Here is a 23,223-nt window from a genome sequence, read left to right as displayed (position 1 = left end):
GGACTATTTGATCTGTATCATTCCTCATTAAGACTTTCTTCTAAGTTGGAAAGATGGCTCAGCAGTTAAAAGCTGTTCCTGCTCTTGTAAAAGAACTGGGTTAGATACCCAGTAACCACATAGTGACTCCAAACTATCTTCAACTCTAGGTCCATAGTATTTGATATCCATTTCTGGCCTCTATGGGTATCAGGCTCAGATGAAGTGCACATACATGCAGATGAAGCACTCATGCATACAAAATAAAAATAAATAAATATTTACTTAAGAAAAAATGTCAATGTGACAGTTAAAACTAATGAGCACAGAACTATAAAGATTATAAATGTTATATTTGGTAATATGTATAAGTATTATTTATTATATAAGTCCTTTTATTTTAGGAATAGATACTAGCCTTGTATATATGCCTATATAATACATGTCTATATATGTGTATATTATTTAGTATTTTCTTTACCAACAGTTTTTTTTTTTTTTTTTACAAAATTAAATGAATATCTTCCCAATCGTTCAGTTTAGCTTTTCTTTACATATTGCCCTTTTGTCCATTCCTTAACTAACTCTTTAGTACAGTGACGTGGTTAGAATGTGGAAGTAGGAATGGAGTCATATTTGAATTTGAGTCATTAGCAAGTGGCGTTACTTGACAATGATGAGGAAGTCTGGTCTTGTTAGAGATTTCAGAAGTAAGCCCAACTAAATGCTTACTTTTATAAGAGTTGCTATTGTCATAGTGTCTCTTTATAAGAATAGAACACTGACTAAGACAGAAGTTGGTACCAAGGATTGGGGTATTGCTGTGATAGCCCTGGCCATGTTTCTTGTTGATGGAATGTAGACTTTTGGACCTGAAATTGGGAACACAGTTGAATGCTTTAAGTGGGGCTTAATGAACCATACTAGCAGGATGGATGGCAGTAATACTGAGAGCAATATAGACTATGACAGCCTACATCAAGAGTTTTCAAAGGAGAAGAATTTAGTATGAGGCATAGAGAATGTTCTTGTGATATTCTGTTGAAGAACATGGCTGACTTCTGCCCTTGTTTGAAAATATGCCTGAGGCTAAATTGAAGAGTCTTGGATTAATGGTATTGTCAAAGGAGATTTCAGGGTATTCTGGTATAGACCTTGTTATGTGGTTATTAGTGGTGACACTTATGCGGGTCTATAATGAAAAGCAACATCCTGAGCAAGGAAAAACACAAAAATGTATGTTTTGAGAGGAAAAAGACCACCAGGAACTGTAATAGAGCTACGTCGAGCGTTCATGGAGATAAAAAGTTTAAAGAAAGGCCTGATCCTAAATATAATAAAGAACATATTGACTGCAGAGCAAAACCCCACCCAGCTAAGCTTTCAATTTATGAAAAAGAATTAAAGAAAATCTTAGGATTGGGTACAGTGGAGCATCCCTTTAGTCCTAGCACCTATTCAGGAGGCAAGCTGTGAAAGTGAAGGCTGGGTTGTCTTGGATAACAAGGTAATGGCTATGGCATAGTTGTGGCATACCTGGCGGAGAGAACTGTTAATGAATGGGGTGTGTAGCCAACCGAAGAAAGAGAGGTGTGTTTCAGTTAGCAAAGCTGCTAAAGGAGTTGGATATCTGAAGAATTCTTTGAAATCAGACACAGAGATGCAGAGCTTGGCATTTCCCAGCTGGTTTTGGTCTTGCTTTGGTCCAGTATTTCCTCATTATGCTCCCTTTTCTCTCTTTTGGAAGGATAATGTGCATCCTATGCCATTGTACATTGGAAGCATGTAACCTGCCTTTTTATTTTGATTTTACAGGAGGTTACAGTTAAAAGATTGCCATGAGTCTCAGAAGAAACTTTAAACTTTGGACTTTTCAAACAGCATTGAGACTTTTATACACTATGTGGACTTTTGAAGCTAGATGAACACATGTCTGCACTATGATATAGCCACAAGCTTATGATGGCCAGCATGTGAAATGTGATGGTTTGGATAGGAATAGCTCCCATAGCATATTTTGAATGCTGGTTATTACTGAGTGGTGCTACTTGACAGAGGTTAGGGGGTGTGGCCTTCTTGGAGTGTGTCACTAGTGGTGAAATTTGAGATTTCATATGATCAAGCCAGGTAGCCTCCCCCCACCCCATTACCTGGTGATCATGATATAGAACTCTCAGCTACTTCTCTAGAACTGTTGTCTGCCTAAATGCTGTCATTTCATGCCATGTCACTAATGGACTAGACTTCTGAAACTGTAAGCAAGCTTTTATTATATGTTTTGTTTTATAAGAGTTGCTGTGATCATATTGTTTCTTTACAACAATAGAATACTGACAAAGACATAGACAGTTTGAATTTCTTGCTTTTTTCTGATAGTATAAATTAAATTATCTTTACCAGTATTATGAGATTAATACCAGCTAGGATTAAAAACAAATAAGAATAAGAATAATGTGCAAAAATGGACACGTTGCTAAAGCTATGAAACTAATCATTAGTCACGCTTTCATATGTGGAATGTCTGGAATGTTAGTTAACTATCAGAACCCAAGCCTACACCCTGGGAACTGAGACTGCACACCTGCCTTTCCAAATCCTGAGTTCTAACTCCTAGGTTCCACAGTCAGATAATGGGCCAGGCCACGCTTAGCATGGAAACATCCTGAAGTAGCACATAGAGACTGATATATAATTTCTTTCTTTCTGATGAGGAGTCATGTGTTCCTTTCTTCCTTCCATAACTTTGTAATTGGAAAAGTAGATACTCCAAGCCTTGAAATACCAGATTGCTGAATGGAATGATCTAATAGTCAGGAAATAATTATTGAACTTTTCATCAGATCAGGTATATTTTGTCTCACATTATGTCAGCCTCTGTGATTGTTGACTTAGGCCAGGAATTTTTTCTGTGTTTAGAAATGATGTAAGACAGGGTGTGTTTTCATTCTTCAGACATTTCCCCCTGCGTAAGCTCTCAGGCTTCATGCCTCTAGTACCTTTCCATTAAAAGTGTGTTTTAAGTGTGTTAAAAGTCACCTTTCTTTCCCCTGCCAGATTGTCTCATTATTTTAATTAAAGTATAATTTTGTTCACACCTCATCCTCATTATCAGCTTATAAAAGTGTATTGGCTCAGAATGACTATTGAGTGAGTACATGCTACTTGAGTGAGTGCCAACATGTCTCTCATGTCTCATCTCCACTGATTCCCTTGCTTAGCTAAGGCCCAGCTGAGTTAGATCATAGGATGTGCTAGAGGTTTGAGTACTCATTATAGCCTCTGTCTAATTTAGTTTTATATCCCTCCCTAGGTGTAGATCAACTACACATCTCTGGCTTGATCATTCTTATTCCAACTCTCTACATAGATGCTTTGCCCATTCATAGCAACATGAAGAGCACACATGAAGGTTTATATCCATGGTGTATGCATCAGGACATGGTGAATTCCATTTAGAATGGTAGAACTAAAGAAAAGCAAGAAGAAGCCACATCCCCCTTTATTCCTTTTATGCCAACCCAGAGGACTATCAAGCAGTAATTCTGTATCTGACCATAGAGCTATTACATAATACTGTGTCAGGTTTAGTGCTTGTATTTAGACAATTGGCAGCTACTAACTTGAAGCAGCAGTGGTATATGGGAGAACAAATGATGGAGCAGTTGGGCAACAGGAGACATTTATCAACTACTTCTTTATAACCTTGTTCTTTTTAACCTTTATCTAAGGTACACTACTTCTATTATCATCTTTCTCCATTTCTCTGAGTCTCTGAGTCTAGTGGAAGATGGTGTGTGTGTGTGTGTGTGTGTTTATGAAATATATTAACAAAATAGAGTCACATAATGTAACACCAAAGATAGTGGGCCTGGTTGCTTTGAAAAGACACCTTGTTCTTTGATAGATTGGTATCAATCTATGAAAAGATCTAGGTACTAGAGGTACTGGTATTCCTCTGCAGTACTATTACATCGTACATAGGGGAATAGTTTTTAAAATGTCATTTATGAGTAAGTTATCTTGTGAAAGAGAAAGAAAAATATGTATGGGCTTCCTATGTTGATATCCATTATATTCAGATTCCTTTTAACTCAAGATCCAGTAGGATAATAAAATCACCTTGGCCTTGATATCACTGTCCTACTCATTAAAAACATGTCAAAATCACTCTCTCTCAGGATGTGGTTAATCCTGCTGCAATGTAATGTCCCAAGGCAGGCAGATTCCCAAAGGAGCTTCCCCTTCTCTAAGGAGAAGGGGAAAAGGTAATGGGGGAGGTGTTTGTAGCAGTGGGACTGGGAAGAAAGGAGGGAAGCTGGGGCTATAATGGAGTCTCTCTCTCTCTCTCTCTCTCTCTCTCTCTCTCTCTCTCTCTCTCTCTCTCTCTCNTCTCTCTCTCTCTCTCTCTCTCTCTCTCTCTCTCTCTCTCTCTCTCTCTCTCCACCCACCCACTCAACCCTACACACACACCTCTGTCTCTCTAGTGTCAATTTCATCAACTATGAAGGCAGGGAATTTATACTCTGCCATTTTCTTGACAGAGCTGAAGATGACCCTGGAGACTATTTCTGTCTGTTGACTAATGCAGTGAAACTTGTGGGAGAACTAAGAATAATGCTCCTTTAATGGGGAAAATTCCTCACATTGAGGCTTTAAGTACGAGACATTTGTTTAACGGATCACTTGCTAGAGCAAGTACACTCTATCAACTTGATTAACCATAAGTTTTTTGACTATAAAATTGAGGAACCCATTGAATTGCCCAGGGCATCTGGAGTTTAGTTCCCAGGAGTGACAGAATTGCTGAAAGACTCAGACTATTCAATGAACAGTAGGCAATAAAATTATACTCTCAAATGCTATCAGGTCTGCTTCATTTTCTCCATCTGTAGTGGCTTTTTGTATATGAAGAGACTTGAAGCATCTAGGCTCATTGGTTCATTAATTTGATGTCTGAGAAAAAGATTTCCTGAGTCCTCAACTTCAAATGCAAAAATCCCTCAAGAATCATTTGGATGGTTTTAGTTTCAGCCACATGTTCACACTCAAAGCTAGAACAACTCCAAGTTCAGTGGTCTCCAGAGTGAGCCCACTTCAATCGCATGGACATTATTAGAAGTTGACAGTGATTTTAGCAAACCAGCATGTAGAAGTAGTAACTTATGTTTAAATAATATGTGTGGGAAAGGGAAAGAAGGATGTGGATAGGCAGAAAAAGAAACCTGACATGGTAAATAATTTTGAACTTGAAAGTCTTTAGTTGTCCTTATTATATCACTTCACAGACATTTATAGCCTCAGCACCAGTATAGACAGGGTACATGCTTTTGTTTTAGATAGCCTAAACAAAAAAGGAACAAGAAAAGTATTTTCCACAAAGCTATATTTCCCATCAGGTACAGGGATGTCTAATAGCCTCACCGTATGCTGGACACATGGATAATTTGGGCTACCTTACTGGGTATAGTGAGAGAGAGAGTAAGAACTGAAACAGAAATGCCTTGAAAGAATTAGCTTGATCAGAAAGCCACAATTTTTCAATACATTCTTATATAAAATAACAACAACAAAAAAGATAATAGTAATAAGAATAGTACGAAAAGGGCCTACTTGAAACTTAAGGATTAGAACCTAATTCCTGTTTTCTGGTTGTTTTACCAAATTTTACCAACTAGACCGAACAAAAGGAGCAATATCTTCGACAAGAAGATGCTGCTGATTCAGGTGTGAACTTTAAAATTATAGCATTATTGCTGGGAACTGGTTAAGATATATACATCATAAAGCCTTATTCAGAAGAGTAGCTTTTATCACTAAGCCTAAATTCTTCTCTCCTTGCAGCTGTTACTGCAACTATACACCTGTAGACTGCAACTCTACATCTAGAGCTAATGAGTCCATCTTGAGAGCTAAAATGTCAAAATAAACAGGGTAGCCTAAAGAGATACTAGATAACCATTAGATAGCTAAGTGGTTAAGGGGGCTGGATGCTCTTCCACTGAACTCAGATTGGATTCTCAGCAGCCAGAGGGTGGTTCATATGTACTTCCAGTTCTAAGATGTTTGATGCTATCTTCTGGCCTCCATGAACACCAGGCATACATGTGATACACAGAAATATTCTTACACATAAAGATAATGTTTTTAAAAAGGAATAAATATAGCTTAATAAAATTAGGATAGAGTTATTTTAATGCACATATATACACAAAATCCTTGCTGAGAACAAAGTAAAATATTCTCATTTAATTTCATTAGTCTTTAGATTATAGAAAATGTTATCTTGTGTTTTCAATTGTGATTATTTTTAAGTTCTCCATATGGCACCTATATGATAATATTCCAACTTAAAGGTAGAACAAATAAAATAAAGAATGTTAAGTTGTAAGCCAAAAATAACATAAGAAAACTTAAGAGTTTACCTTACTACCAAAGCCCAGACTGTTATGAAGAAAAGAACACACTGATAAATACTGAAGGAACTAAAGAAATATTAAGGATAAAGAGAAAAGTAATATAACAGAAATCCCCGTAACTATAAGATGAGGTTTAAAAAGAAAATTGACAGAGGTCAGAGCACTACGACCTGAACTCAGAACAGATGCAGAATTAGTCATTAAGCTAAACCAGATTTTAGGACAAGATTAAAGAAATTGCTAATGGTACAAGTTAAATCAGAACAAAAAGTCTTATCACTGAAAGCAAGGGCTCACAGCAGGAAAGGTCTTCTAGGGAGCAGAGACAGGGCTCTAGCTCCATGCTTCTGTTTCTTCAGCACCTGTTGAGGAGGCTGCCTTTGCTTCCATGTGTATTTTTTCATCTTTATCAAGATTGGATGACTTGGATGACTATCTGGGGTTTACCTGACCCCTCTGTGCCGTTCACCTACAATTTGGTCTTTGGCCCAGTACCAAGTCATTTTCGGTACTGTGGCTCTGTAGGAAAACTTGAAATCAGCTATGGTGAGAACATGAGCATTGTATTTTTTGTTTAGAATTGCTTTGACTATTCTGGATCTCTTGTGCAAGATTTTTCTTTTTTCTAGCTCCTTGGAGAACAAGTTTGGAATTCTGATAGGAATTACATTGACTTTGGAGATTGCCTTCATTAGTATAGTATTTTCACAATATTAATTCTGCCAATGTGAATGAGAGGTTTTTCCATCTTCTAGTGTCTGCAATTTCCTTTTCACTGTCCAAACTTTTCATTATACCGGGCTTTCTTTCATTGATTAAATTTTGTTCTGAGGGTTTTTTTTCCTTCTCTTGTTTTGAGGGAATTGTGAATAGGATTGTCTTCCTAATTTCTCTTTTATTACATCCATTACTCTTATTAATATTACTAGTATTATATTATTATGTTGTATTTTTAAAAGTTATAGAGCTTTGTGGGTTAATTTTGTATCCTGCTACTTTGGAAAACTAACCTAGACCTCTGAGATCTCTTAGACACTGAGCCACCAACCAGGCAGCATATGCGAGCTGGTCCAAGGCCACAGTACATATATAGCAGGGGCCTGCCTGATCTGGCCTCAGTTGAGAAGATGCACCTAATCCTGAAGAGACTTGAGGCCCCAGGAAGTGGAGAGGCTTGGGTAGGGGGAACATCCTCTTGGAGACAGGGGTGAAGAGGAATGGCATGAGGAACTGGGGGAAGAGGGACCAGGAGGGAGAGAAAGACTTGACTGACTAAAAAATAAAAATAATAAAAAGAAAGAAAGAAAAACTTCCATCCAATCTAAAACTATTCTGGTAGGGTTTTATGGGCTCTTACATATAGGATCATGTTTTCTGCAGTAAGGAAGCTTTGACATCTTTCTCCTACTTTCCTATTTGTATGTCTTTTATTCTCTTCAGTCGCCTTATTATGTGAGACTTTAAGCAGAAGTTGGGGAGTGTAAGGGAGTTTACAGTGACTCTGAGAGGAGATAGTAGGAGGAGCCAGGTGTTTGTACAACCAAATACATTATGTAAAAACTCAAAGAATTAATTACTTAAAATATTTTTGCTGGGCGTGGTGGCACACGCCTTTAATCCCAGCACTTGGAAGGCAGAGGCAGGTGAATTTCCGAATTCTAGGCCAGCCTGGTCTACAGAGTGAGTTCCAGGACGGCCAGTGCTATAATACAGAGAAACCCTGTCTAAAAAAAAACAAACAAAAACAAACAAGAAAAATATTTTTATTTATTTAATTATTTAATTATTTATTTTTTTATTTTAAACCAAATTTTATTCCCCTCCTGGTCCACCCTCCAACTGTTCTACATCCCAAACCTCCTCCTGGCCTGTCTTCACAAAGATGTCCCAACACCCCATCCCCACCTCCACCCTACCAGACCTCCTCACTCCCTGAGGTCTCCAGGCTCTTGATGGTTAGGTGCATCTTTTCTGACTAAATCCATCAATCGTCTGCTGTATATGTGTTAGGGGCTTCATATTAACTGGTGTAGGCTACCTGGTTGGTGTTCCAATATCTGAATGATCTCCAAGGTCCAGGTTAATTGGGACTGCTGGTTCTCCTCACCTTCTACCAGCCCTCCCTTCAACAACAGGGGTCAGCAGCTTCAGATATCCTTCTTTTGTTCCTGATATTAGTGAAAATGCTTGCAGGTTTTTCCCATTTAAGATAATATTGGTGATACATCTGCTATACGTAGTCTGTATTATGCTGGAGTATGTTTTTTCTACCACCAGATTTGTTGTTGTTGTTGTTTGTTTTTGTTTTTTTCATGAAAAAAAAAATTTCCCCCAAAGGCCTGTTCTGCTTTCTGATATATTTACTTTGTTCTTTATCCCTAATAGACTGTCTTCCATTTGACTTTTCTATTCATGAGACTGAGATTTCTGTTTGATTTATTATACTTTCCATTTCTAAAGTTTAAATTTGAGTTTTTAGTATTTCTAAGAACAGAGTATATAATTTTTCTTTCATGTCTCTTATTGAATTCTTTATTTAATTCATTTGTTTATGTGTATTTGAGTTCATTCAGGAGCTTGTGTCCTCTTTGATTTTTTAAGCATTCTTATAATTATTTTTCTGGCTTACTCTGGAATTAAATCTAATTCAATCTAAGTGGAATATCTCACCATGACACTATGTATTTGCAACCAAATCTGGCTTTCATTTTTCCCTCTTCCTTATGCATCTACAAGATTTAAGCACTTGGGTTTTTGTAGTTAGTTGGATTTTTTCTTTAAGAAGCATATTCTTTCACTGGAAGTCACTGTAACATTCAAGTGCGTCTATACTGTGGTAGAGTTGGGGTGTCATTCTGCTTTACTACATTAGGGCTGTGGGTCAGAAGCTAAACCCTCAGTGCACCAGACATTATCTCCATTAGCATTCTAAGATTAGAATACTAACTGAAACAACCCCAGACAACAGATAAATTCGTTGTGACCACTGTCAATTATACATAATTCTACTCTATCAAGAAAAAAAGAATAAAGGTGCAGGAGAATGTCATATGTATTAAGATACTTATTGTAAGGGTAAGAATGAAAGGAAAATTGGCTGGGTAAGACTAGACATCAATATTATAGTAATGGTTAAAAATAAAGAAGAGGGCCGGGCGGTGGTGGCGCACGCCTTTAATCCCAGCACTTGGGAGGCAGAGACAGGCGGATTTCTGAGTTTGAGGCCAGCCTGGTCTACAAAGTGAGTTCCAGGACAGCCAGTGCTATACAGAGAAACCCTGTCTTGAAAATAAATAAATAAATAAATAAATAAATAAATAAATAAATAAATAAGAACAGGTAAAAGAAAGTTGGGTCAGGATTTCATTAGGGCAAGTAGTTTAAAAATTATTAGTGCTATAGATACTTATATTGAAGAAGTGAAAATATGAATGGAAGGATAAAACAAAGAGAAAATGAGATATGAGAAAGAAAGTTACATGTATTGTATGTAAATAACAGAAAGAACACAACAGAATAGGTATAGAATGGAATGGAATAATCATACAATCTAATTGAGCAATTAAAAAATAGAATGAATCAAGGGATGTTTTTTCACTTGCCATGATAAAATATCATGACCAAAACAAATTACATATTTTGACTTATGGTTCTAGATAAGAGTCCATTATGGAAAAGAAACAACTGTAGCAGAAAACTGAGACCTTAAGTATTCAACCTCAGTCATGAAGCAGAGAAAGCAAGTGGAAATAGGGTAAAACTATGAGCTCTGAAAGTTCACCCTAGTGACATACTTCCTCTGTCAGAGCCATACACTCCAAACCTCCCTAAACAGCACAACTAACTGGGAGCCAAGAATACAAGTACTGGAATCTATAGGGAATGTTTCTCATTTAGACAACCACAATAAATGAAAATTTAAAACAAATAAAAGCCAAAGTGACGGACAAAGCTTCAGTCAATATCCCATCCTTGGTAAGATGAATGTTAGATCCATCTTCTCCATTAAATATTTTCCAGAGCAAATCATAATGATGAGGGACTTGCTATTCATGTATCCAGATGAAACCTGATATATATGATTGGTCAATATTGTTTTATGCTGTATTTCTGCATAGACATCAGGATGGGTGAGTCATTGTTCTGGAGTTTCTCAGACATTTGTATAAATTGTTGTCACTGGAGTACCTCACCCACTGATGAGTAAGATCTTTACACTTCCCTGAGTGAAACTCAGCACCCAAGGCTCTGAAGTAGCTATGCCCTATTTACTTTTTGTCTGGACATGCTCATCTGACTAATGTTTGGATTGCTCCTGTCAGCATCATTAGCCTTAGCTTGAGTAAGTTTCACTCAGTAACTCAGTGGCTTGCATGGAATATTCATAAGGTTCTCTGGGCCTCACACTGTTGGTGGGAAGAAGAAGGTTTGAAGATTTAAGGGCACCATGCTGCATGATTGTCTCTCTAACTGCTTTCTTCCAAGCTGAGCAGCTTAATTGAAGAGTTTCTCTTGGGATCTGTTCCTTCCTTACTCCAGTATTATAGGCAGTGATGAGACATGGCTCCCTGTGGGTGGACGGTTACCCAGAATCGCATCCTCTCTCCATGTCTTATAGATCTTTGGTTTTCACTTCTACAGATTTTTCCATTTTTTTCTTTTCTGGTAAGTCCAGTTCCCCCTCTTCCCTGCCACTTTGTTTAGTGTTCCAGGTTAGTCTGTGAATTCGCTTATAAAGTACCCATTCAATATTTTTGTATTTTATCAAGTTTCTTCCAGTCTGAAAATTAATGTGATGCTCTGTTGCCATTTCACACTTTTCTTCACTTTTTGGAGTCACAGATCAGATCTTTCCATTCAGCTTTACCAGAGCATAGGAAAGTGCTACCTATGCCTACCTGGCTACCTTTCTTCTCTCTAGGACATTCTCATCATTTCAGAATCTAGCTGGGCCCAGCAGGCTGAGCCGGTCTTTGAGCACTATCCCAGCATGTCAGGTCAGTAGGCTGGCAGCTGAGGTGCTCTGCTACTCCTCACTTATGTCTAATGGGATATTGATTTTTCCCCCCCCCCCAATCCCAGCAGGCTCTCCCAAGAAATCAATATCTTACTCGCAGGGAAGCAGACGGAGATGAAATGGAAGGCCTTGAGATAAGGCTGTCACCAACAAATCAAGAATGCTTAAAAGATGGCAAACAAGACACCATCGGAGAAGGCAAAGCACCACAAAATAGGGGACAAACAAAGTCCATACAGAAAACAATAAAGTAACACCAGGAGGGAGAAGGCAAACAGGTCTTAATGAAGTCCTCCTGAAGCAGGGAAAACCCTTGTCATGGCTAGAAAGTAGAAACACTGGTTCTGACAGAGGAGGACAAGCTTTTGTCTACTCTGGTTTGGTTTTTTTGTTGTTGTTAGTTTGTTTTTAAGTCAGAAATTGACAAAGAAAGCATGAAGATGAATCAAGAGTAACAAGTTTTAGTCCCAGCTCTGACGCTCACCAGCTCGGTCACTGGGAGTAAAGTACTCATATACTGCTACGCTTTATTTCCCACATTATAAAATTGAGACAAAATACTAGTTTTTTTTTAATGCAGCAATTAAGATATGTATTAACCAGGTTTGGAATGAATAAACACCAACAAGTCGACAAAGAGTATGCACACATTCCAGTTAAGGATGACAGGATAATGAAACGTGTCTGTTTCTTTTCTTTACCAATATTCTGAAGAAATTAACTGCTATTAATAGAATACATGAAATACCATCTTAATGATTAAAAGAATAAGAAAATGTGATTTCATGAGATTTTGACATAGTTTTAGGAATCTAGAGGAAATGGAAAATTGGTAGTTCTAGCATGGAGATAGATAGTATAGACTAAAGCTTGTGTAGGGGAAGATGATAGGCAAAAGAAATGTCATGCCCACAGTACGTAGCCATCTCTAGAATTGTATTTTCAGGGCAGCTGAAATCAGAGGGACTGAGGGAAAGAATGAGGCCCTCCATTCCTTCTCCATAACATACCAGCGACACCTGTAACATCTACAGTGTGAATCATCTATACTTATATCTTCCAAATAGCCTGAAAATAAATGAATAGAAAGCTTAATCAAAATGAATACAATACAATAAAATTTTAAAAATGCTTCAAAATTATATGGAAAAATGAAAAGTTCACAGACTTAAATGAAGTAATACCAAATCATCATGGACATTATAAAAAAAAAGAATAAAGAAAAGATAGAAAACTATCATGTGTGTGTGTGTGTGTGTTTCTAAGGTGAAAGAACTCAGGATCCAGAAACAAAAATGAACAACAGCCATACACAACAATAACATGTGAACTTACAGAATACTAGGGTTAAATAAATAATCCTGAAACATGACAGACAATGGAAAACAGCTTCAACAGAAAGTTGTAAGAATCAGAATGTCTGAGCCCTCTACAGGGCAGCAAAGAGTATTATTATACAACAGTGGAGCAAGGCTTCCAGCAGTACAGGGAAATAAGTTAAAATCTAAAATCTGAGAACAATGCAGAGATCGAAAATTGTGTGAGGTTTAGAAAATGTATACTTGAACTATCAGAGTCAGAAGCGTCTATGCAGCTTTGCCTACACAATTTCAGAAGCTTGTGTTCCAGGAAAATGAGGTGATGAGACAGGGCTCCAGAATGCGGGCAAGCCATACAGTGGACAAGCAAAGGCAACCACACAGAAAGAAAGAGCAAAGTTCCAGGAGTGTAAGCTGTGTGATGGTCTGGAGGACATTCAAAAAAAAACAGGAGGTGGGAAATAGAGGAGCCTGGGATGTAGTCTGCTAGAACAAAGCTATACTCAACTGAATAATCAGCAGAAAGGGGAATGTTTAAGACCATTAAGGAATAAAGTTTCACTGACATTAATGATGAAGTGCAAACTACATAAGGAAACAACACTGTCATTTTAAATCATATCAGATGGAGTCATTATTTATGATTCAACAAAAAACAGTGACAGGAACACTGGAAAGATTCGGGGTAGTTGAAGAGGAAATAGCCACGCACAGGAAGCCATCTAATGCATCAGATAACACCTATGTTTGTCGTTCTCTCATAGACTAAGAAAAATAATAGAAAACTGCTTAGAAATAGAGAAAAAAGAGAATACAAAGTTTGAGAAGAGAGAGCTACATTCTAATTCTGACTTGGCCACAAGCTAATAAATACATAATTGCAGGTAAATAAGTTAACATCTCTACCATCTGTTTGGGTTTCATAAAGGTTGGAGAGAAGTTGGTAAAATGAAGAACTGAATCACTTAGGGAAAAGTCTCTTTGAAAGAAAGCATGAATCTTTAAAAAGTTTCACTAATATTAGAATTCTCCATGATTTATAGTGACAATTTTCTAAGGACTTATATAGTAAGATAACTCTAATAGCAGCAACATATTGCTATGTAGATACTTAGCATTAAGATGAAAAGCTAGAGGGCCTTCAACAATCCCTGGGTTCCTAAATGGGATTCCTAAAGCTCCACTCTACACCCATGAGAAAAGAAGTCTACCCAGAGACTGCCCCACCCAGGGATCCACCCCATCTGCAGACAACAAACCTAGACACACTATTGCTGATGCCAAGAAGCATCAAGGGCATTGACAGGACCCTGCTGATGCCAAGAAGCATCAAGGGCATTGGCTGTCCCCTGAGAGGCTATGCCAGAGCCTGACCAATACTGATGTGAATGCTCACAGCCACCCTCAGACTAAGCACTGAGACCCCAGTGGAGGATTTAGGGGAAAGATTGAAGGAGCTATAGGGATTTGCAACCCCATAGGAAGAACAACAATATCAAACAATCAGACATCCCAGAACTCTCAGGGACTAAACCATCAATCAAAGAGTACACATGGAGGGACCCATGGCTCTAGCTGCTTATATAACAGAGGATTGCCTTGTCTGGCATCAAGGGGATTTGGATTGCCAAAGCACCCAAGGAGAGTGCTAAGGCAGTGAGGTGGGAATGGGAGGATGGGTGGGTGAGTTTGGGGAGCACCCTCATAGAAGCAGGAGGGAGGGGAATAGCATAGGGGGGTTAGGGAGGGGAAACCTGGAATGGTGATAATGGTAAATAAGTAAAATAACCAATAAAAAATTGAAAAAACAAAAACAAAAACAAAAACAAAAGACAAATTTTCTTTAAAAAAAAAAAACCAAAAAACAAATTTTCTTCAGAATCCCGTTTGACTCTCTCCTTGATGTTTCCTTATGTGTAGTGGTCCTGATACAATAGAAAGGAAACTGTTTCACCAAGATATAGGTAGCACTTTTATTAGCAAATTCTCTAACAGCTCTTATGAAGTAGATGTTTTTAAAAATCAAACTTCACACTGTACTGGTTTATGGGCTTTCTCCTTGGACACTGGGAACTTTTTGATTAAGAGAAACTGCCCTTAGTTTTCGGTATCTCAGTACTTAGCAAAGTGCCCACTTGAATACAAAGCAGAAATTCTTAAAACATTTTGAGAATGAATATTAACACAGCAAATATTACTATTGAAATTAAAACAAGCAAAGTAGTATTTTCCAACAATACTTTCTTCCTCTACAATTATTTCTAAAAGTTATATAGAAGAATCTGCAATTGCAATAAGCCCCTTAGACGACCCCGATGTTCAAGGCCCTTTTAAGAATCACTGTCAGAGGACAGGTCATTGGCCAAGATCTAAAACTCATGATTAGTATGTCCAATAAACATCACTGAAAAGCTTTCCTGGGGCTGTAGGGATGACTTAAGGTGTTTTCTGCTCTTGTAGAGTGCCTAGATTCAGTTCTTAGCATTAAGATTATGGCTCACAAATGCTTGTAACTCCAGTTCTAGGAGATCTAATGTCCACTTTTGACCCTCTCAAACTCCTAGGTATATTAAGTGCACGGAAACTCAGTCAAGCAAACACACATCCATATAAATAAAATAAATGTACAAATTTTTAAAGAAATGTATGAAGCTTTCTTAGAACTCTGTTCTTTCTTAGTAAAAACAGACAGTTGTGATAACCATTTTGTCTGGCTCAAATAGCAGTACCAGAAACTCCTATGATGATAATGCAAAAGAAAATCAGTAAGGAGAAAAGGTGAATTAATACACTGAGTGATCAGACCCCAGGATTAATGTCAAGTTCTTATGGGACTCTAGTAACATTACTATAGCTTGCAATTCCAGTTTAGGACTGAGGGCATTAAGAGAGGAGGAGGTCTCCTTCACCTTCATGCCTTTCTTCTTATACCCCATCCACACAGCAGGGTACAGTAGCAATCTCCTTATTGTATCTAGAGAGCTTTCTAGATGAAAGAAGTTGCTTTCTCTAGAGTCCTTCTGGGAAATACACAAGTAATTTAATTTTTTTCTTCTGCAGAGTTCTCCAAGGACAGAAATCATCTGCAAAGGGCAGGAAGAGAATAATAGATTAGACAAATCTTCTGAAAGTGTCCTTGAGAGACATGACAGTATAAACACTGCTCTTCTATTCAGTAGCTTCTGACAAAGTGATCGCTTTTTCTGTCACAGCTATTGTATTGGGTTATAAACAGGGACACTCATGGATGAGGGTAGGGGCCCAAGCTCATGAAAAATAATCATGACATAAAGTCTGAAGCAAAGAAAGCTATCACCTGAAATCGTTAATGTTGGATAGCAAGCTGTGTCTCAGGAAGAGAACAAGGTACACAAAAGCAGAAAGTGTATTCTGCTTACAAAGACCAGGAGATTTCAAGCAACTGAGAGTAATCATGGAGAGCATTGAAGTAAACAAAGCTCCAGGGGAGCAAGTATAAAGCTCTCTGTGGCAGTTTTTGATGTTCAGTCAAAAGGTTCCTGAAGGATGAGTAACAGGTTATATTAAGGACTAATGTAGGTGTCTGTGTGTGAGGGGGTCTCCAAACAAGTATTTGTAGAGAAATGCTGAGATCCAGGCATATCAGTTGACATCGTTAGATGGTATGAAGGCATAGATGCCAAAAAAAAAAAAAGTTTAAGGAGTGGAGATCAATAATTACACCTGGAGGTAGATATTCAAGCAGATGACACAACCCAGAAACAAATTCTGGTTTTATTTAATCATTCCTTGGATCAAGGCACGTGTAAAGTGGTCTACTTATAAAGTCTGGAGATCAAAATTTAGTTATACTCTGTACTAGGATGCACCCAGGCAATTTTTTTATCCCTAACAATCCAGAATTTAATAAGCTATTCTTATTACCTACAGTTTTATGGAAAAGGGGCTTTTGTATTTCAGATGAAGCTTGAGGTGGGTGGGGCCTTGCAAGCATCTTTAGGCCACAGAATTCTCAAAAGCAGTACATAGGTCTTTTGTTGGAAAATGATTAGCAGAATACAAAATGGAATTCTGAGTGGCTAGGGAGATAGCTCCATGGATAAAGCATTTGCCTTGCAAGCATGAAGACTGGAGTGCATATTCCTAAAACCCACATACAATCATGGCAGCTATGATGAGCTTCTTTATAATCCCAGTACTTGAGAGGCAGAAACAGAGGATCCTCTAGGAAATCTGGTTAGTGAAACTAGCTAGAGTTAAAGAGAGAACCTGACTCAATAAATAAGGTAAGGTGATTGCAGGAGATAGCTGGTATTGACTTTGGTCTTCCACATGTGCATATGCACATGTACATATGCTCTCCCTTATACTTGTGTAGCCGCACCCATGTGACCACACCCATACACATGCACACCACACACATGCAGGCAAAATGAGAAGTAAACCCAGTTCTTACAGGTCAAGTTAACTCCAGCCTTCCTCTAGATAAGCTCACTAGTTTGTAGCTTCTGTTCCTTTCTCATACTGAACGGATCCACATGAGAACCATTCTGCATCCATACAGTGACTCTCCAAAGGAAAGGAGGGAGGCAGTGGGGCCTTCTACCAAGGCAGCTGGCAAAGTTTTTTGCATTTTCCTGAAAGGCTTCTTCCCCATTCTCTCTGATACCCACTCCTCCTCCCAAATAATACTCTAACTAAGCATGTTTTCTTCTGAAATTCCTATCTCCAAGCATTTTTCTTACCATGCTGCAAATAAGACATATGAAATTCAAGGAACCAAGGGAGTAACTAAAGAGGATTCTATGATTTGGTTGGCAGGCATGACTGAGAAGCCCTTGGAATTTGAAATTAGGATGCAATGATTACATGGAGTTGTACTCTTTTATGTATGATGTGTGACATTTCCATACTTGAATATAATGGGTTGCGATCAAGTCCATCCCCCATTCCTTCTCCTTCAATCCCTCCTTTGTTTCCCATGTCCATTCGATTCCCTCCAAACTCCAAGTATTCTTTTAAAAATTAAATAATAAAAACACTGAGTCCACTGAGTATTGTCTATATGTGCACAGGCGTAAGGCCATCTACTGGAGCATGCATAGCTACTCGGGAGCTGAGTCCCTGAGGAAAACTGACTCTGCCTTCTCCAGAAGCCATCAATTGCCAACAGTTTCTCAACTAGAAGTAAGACTCCATACCCCACTTTGCTCTCCATCCTGAGGTCTGGCTTGGTTTGATCTTACACAGGTCTTGTGCATGTTGTCACAACCCATGAGTCCACCTGCGGCACTGCTTTATTGCATCCAGAAAACGTTAGTTTACTGATTTTTGTCATCCACTAACTCTATCTCTTAGAAACTTTCTGTCCCACCTTCTGCAATGATCCCTGAGTCTTAGAAAAGAAGAAATTTAGGAATGAACACTTCCAAAGTCTCTTAGTCACTGCATGTTGATCAGTGGTAATTCTCGTTATGGTAACTGGCATCTACTACAAGAAAATCATGTTTTGTTTTGTTTTGTTTTGTTTTGTTTTGTTCTACAATGCATTTTTTAAATTAAAAATAGATTCTTCCTTCAAAGAATATATGTGGATCACAGTTTACCCTCCATCCACTCCTCCCAGCTAACCCACTACCCCCCTCATCTCCCATAGACTCACTACCCTTCTGTTTTCAGAAAATAGCATGCCTTCTAGAGGCAGCAGTAAAACAGGACAAAACAAGATACAATAAGACAAAGGAAAGCCCTTATATTGGTACTGAACAATGAAACCAATAGGAGGAAAAGAGTATTAAGAGCAAGCAAGAGTCAGAGATACACCCCCCACCCTCACTGTTAACAGCTCCATGAACACAGCAAGCTAGCAGCCATAACATATATACAAGGACCTGATAAATATCCAAGCAGGTCCCTCGCTTGGTGTTTCAGTTTCCATGAGCCCATGTGAGTCTGCCTTAGTTGAGTCAGTGGGTCATATTCTCCTGGCATTCTCCACCCTCTTTAACTCCTACAATCCTTCCTCATCCTCTTCCAGGGTTTCCTGATCTCCTAGGGGAGGAAACCAATTGAGACCTCATATCTAGACTGTTTCCCTGCATAATGTCAGCAGTGTTTGTTTGTTTGTTTGTTTGTTTGTTTGTTTTAACTAGGGACTGAACCCAGGGATTTGCATTTTGTTAGGCAAATGTTCTGCCACTGAGGTAAATCCCAGCTTAATTCATAATTGATAGCATTATTAGAAAGTGGTAGAAGTTCTCAAAGTTGGAGTACATTTAGGTTAAGTAGGTCATGAAGGTGTGCCCAAGAAGAGTATATATTTCTCTTCGTCTTAACCTTCCTTCCTTTCTTTCCTGATCTTCCTTTTCTTCACTCTTTGCCTTTCTCCCTTTGCCCCTTCCGCTTAGTCTTCATTCCTGTCTTTCCTCACTCACATGTTGGCCTTACCTTAGTCAAAGAACCATGGGCTGAGAAATATATTTAGACCTTTCTTCTTTCCAAGGATTTTCTCTCTATCATTTTGTCACAGTGAAAACAAGGCCTATTTTCATCACATGCATCTCTCTCATTAGACTTTAATCTTCTGGAGAGCAGACTCAGATTTTCCCATCTGCAAGTATCAGTTGCTCAGTATAAATAGTTATTATAGAAAGTCACAATGGGGGAAAGCTACAAGGTAGCACACTGTATGGTGGAATGACTAAGCTTGACTGTTAGCACACTTATATTCACATCTCAGCTTTATTACATGCCAACCACAAGTACTTTGCCTAGTCACTTACACTTTCTACTTTAAACTTCAAAGCCCTCATGTGTAAGACAGGAATTAACAGCAACTTCATTGCAAACTTGTTTGAAGGAAACCAATAGCACAGCATTTCATGCAAAGATAGTCTTATGTTACCTTGAAAAGAGAAGCTGAGCTGGGTATGGTGGCACACGCCTTTAATTCCAGCACTTGTGAGGCAGAGGCAGGTAAATTTCTGAGTTCGAGGCCAGCCTGGTCTACAGAGTGAGTTCCAGGACTGCTAGGGCTACCCTGAGAAACTCTGTCTCAAAGAAAGAAGAAAAACAAAAACAAAAACAGAAACAGAAAAAAAGAAATGAAAAGCTGTTCTTATTAGAAAACATCTGAACAGTTCAGAATTCGTAGTCTACAAGGCTTCTTGTGTAACTGCTCTGCAATTGGACCTGAAAAGCAGACATCAATAATGTGTAAACCATGAGTGTAGCTCTGCTCTAATAGAAGTTTAGAGTAATATAGAGGTGACCTATATTTGACCCAGAGGTCATAGTTTATTGACACTTCCTAACTTGTCTGACTATTATTCATTATTAAAAAAAAAAAAAGCCTATTAGAGATTTTTGATGTAGGCAGCGAGGAAATCAAAAACAATTCCATTCAAATTTCAATGTATGGCACCTAAACTTGGTCTCAAGATGGCACACTATAATTTTCTAAATGTGAGAAAGCAAAGGTTTGGAGGTCTAAGTTATAAAATCACAAGCTATGAAGGACAGAGTGACAGGGGCAATACTGAACCTTCTAGTAACCAAGCCATGATGACCTTTTCTAATGGTCTCTTTCCCCTCCCGTGAAATGGGATGACCAGCTATCTAGCAAATTATAAGCACAGAGCTAGAGCATATGTAGAGAAATAATTATGCAAAAATTAATAAGTTATTATTGATTTATGCTGATCTGTAAGCAGATGGGTAGATTGAGTTAAGCCAACTCTCAAACTCAGGAAAAGATTTCCATTTTTCAAGTAAGGCACTCAGAACCTGTCAGAAGTAATTATTCAGAAGGTGCTAGTGCAGACTGGTAGTCATCATGAACCCAATCATGACTACTAAACACACCCAGAATCTCCTTTAACTTACACTTTCTAACTTTATTCTGATTTTAGATTTTCTTCTTTTTATGACTCTAAGTTCTAACAGCTACAAGTAGGAGAACAAAAAGTACAGGGTGAACTGGATGACAGGTTTAAAAGAGATGGACACATCAATCAGTCTAACCATAGCCTATAATTCCATCTAAAGCCATGGGAGAAAATGTGCAAATTTATTTATTTTTCTTAGTACCTTGTTAATAAAATAATAATCATGTTTCTTTGAATACATTATGGACTATAACACAGATCCTGAAAGAAAGTCATCTGATTCAAATTGTGCTCATCAAAGAATACATAAAGTGACTATCGAGGTTTCTTTTTGACATTTGGGAACTAGAAAGAATGAGAGATGGCTTATTACTTGATTTAATAGAAAAGGATTTAAAAAAATAATGTGCTATGCTCAACTCATTAAAAAAGAAATTAGAATAGCTATTTACCCATACCCAAGTGCAATTATCTATGCAATTCCAGTTTGTACAAATGCATGTTTTATAACTGTTTATTTTCTAGATGCCTGTAAAATAAATGACGTGTGATACGGCCCTTTGAGCAGCTTCCAGAAAACTCACCAATATTAACTGCTCTCCGTGCCAGCTTCAGAATGAACTTGAAAATAATAAAAGAGCTCAGTAAATTTGATGAAACACAGAAAACTTTCCCTTTACAACAACAGCAACAACAACATAATTCAAGGCCAGCATTCCCACTGCTTTATCTAAGTGTTTAACATGGGGCAAACCACTTAGGAACTGCCACTCAGTACAGCTGCCTCTTAGAAGAAACACAGAAAGCAAAACAAAAGTAAGCCTGGTGTTTGTTATGACGCAGCATCAGATTATAGGAAGCATCTTATTTTTAAAATGTCACTATAATAGGGTATGAGGAAACATGTATTAAAATAAAAATATAAAATAACTATAAAACATCAGGGTGGTCACCTATGCTTCAGGGTTTTGTTTGTTTGTTTGTTTGTTTTTATTTCGTTTGAGTGATAATAAGGCCTACCCCATAAAGTCTTAAAATAATTGAGTGGGTTCTTACCTAAAAGAAAAAAAAGATAAACCTTTGCACAGAGTTAACATATAACAGGGACTAGAGAGATTGCTCAGTGGTTAAGCGAGCTTCCTACTCTTTCAGAGAACAAAAGTTTGCTTTCCAGCACCCATATGGAGCTGCTCAAAACTGCATCTCCAGCTCCAGGGAAGCCAACACTTTCTTTTGCCCTCCTCAGACACCTGCACACATGTGGCACATAGACACACATAATAAAAATTAGTAAACCTTTTTTTTTTAAATCAAGTCAACATATAACAAAATTTTGAGATTGCCAGTGTGGATTCACATCACACAGGAGAGTAGAGTCTAAAAGGTACTGGAGTAGTACAGGGGAAGGCCAGGACCAGGAAGCAGGAGTGGGTTGGTTGGAGAACAGGGCGGGGATAGGGTATAGGGGACTTTCTGAGAGGAAACTAGGAAAGTGGATAGCATTGGAAATGTAAATGAAGAAAATATCTAATTTAAAAAAAGTTACTGGAGCAAAGACTGCAATAAACTTGTTTTTCTCACCCTTTATTTATGGTAAGCTACGTACATTCTCATTTGAAAACCCTAATGCCAGGTGGATATAGTGAACAGAATCATGCATGCATCCAGAAAAACAATCCAACTTGATCTTCCACAATGGATTCAAGCCCCAGAGAAACAGCTTAAGGAAGAAACTTTTTCTAACCACCTAGCAGCACTGAACCTATTATTTTCTGAACCAGTGAAGAATTTAACTTTAAACATAACTGTTCTTGGGTCTAGCAGAGGCTGGTTGGGTAAAGCTTATAAACTCCAGGCTTTCCCAAACATCCTGCCATCCTGCTCCAGAAACAAACAAACGAAAACAAAAAACAAACAAACAAAAAAAGGTTCTGCATCTAGTTGGTCATTTCCTAGTCTAGTTAATTGGTGCAATCTAGGTCAAAAGATTGTGTCTGTTTTTTTTTTCTTTTTCTTTTGAATTTATTGGATATTTTCTTTATTTACATTTCAAATGTTATCCCCTTTCCTGGTTTCCCCTCCGAAAATCCCCCTCCCCCTATCTTCTCCCTCCCTCCCCCTGCTCACCAGCCCACCCACTCCAGCTTCCTGGCTCTGGCATTCCCTTACACTGGAGCATAGAGCCTTTACAGGACCAAGGGCCTCTTCTCCCATTGATGTCCGAAAAGGCCATCCTCTGTAAGATTGTGTCTTAAGTCCAGAAGAAGCAATAAAGGAAAATATGAACAAGTGAGATGGTTCAGTGGGTAATGGCATTTGCTGCCAAATCTGACAATCTTCCATTCCTGGAACCTAATAGGGGAACAAAAGAATTGAATCACAAGGACTTTTCTTTGACTTCCACACATGTCAAGATACACACACATAAACACACACACACAGAGAGAGAGAGGGGGGGGGAGAGGGAGAGGGAGAGAGAGAGAGAGAGAGAGAGAGAGAGAGAGAGAGAGAGAGAGAGAGAATATTTTTGTTTTTGTTTTGTTTGTTTTGTTTTGTTTTGTTTTTGAGACAGGGTTTCTCTGGGTAGCCTTGGCTGTCCTGAAACTTGCTTTGCAGATCAGACTGGC

At 38.2% G+C, this 23,223-nt stretch overlaps 1 protein-coding gene across 2 annotated transcripts in view; it reads right to left on the bottom strand.

Annotated features, from left to right (window-relative positions):
* Rab38 (RAB38, member RAS oncogene family) overlaps window positions 1-23,223 on the bottom strand; it is a 67,253-nt gene that overhangs the window by 14,388 nt on the left and 29,642 nt on the right. The gene's annotated exons all lie outside the window — the stretch shown is intronic.

This window comes from Mus caroli, chromosome 7 (assembly GCF_900094665.2).
Source record: "Mus caroli chromosome 7, CAROLI_EIJ_v1.1, whole genome shotgun sequence".
Lineage (NCBI taxonomy): Eukaryota > Metazoa > Chordata > Mammalia > Rodentia > Muridae > Mus > Mus caroli.
This window is presented reverse-complemented; position numbering and strand designations above follow the sequence as displayed.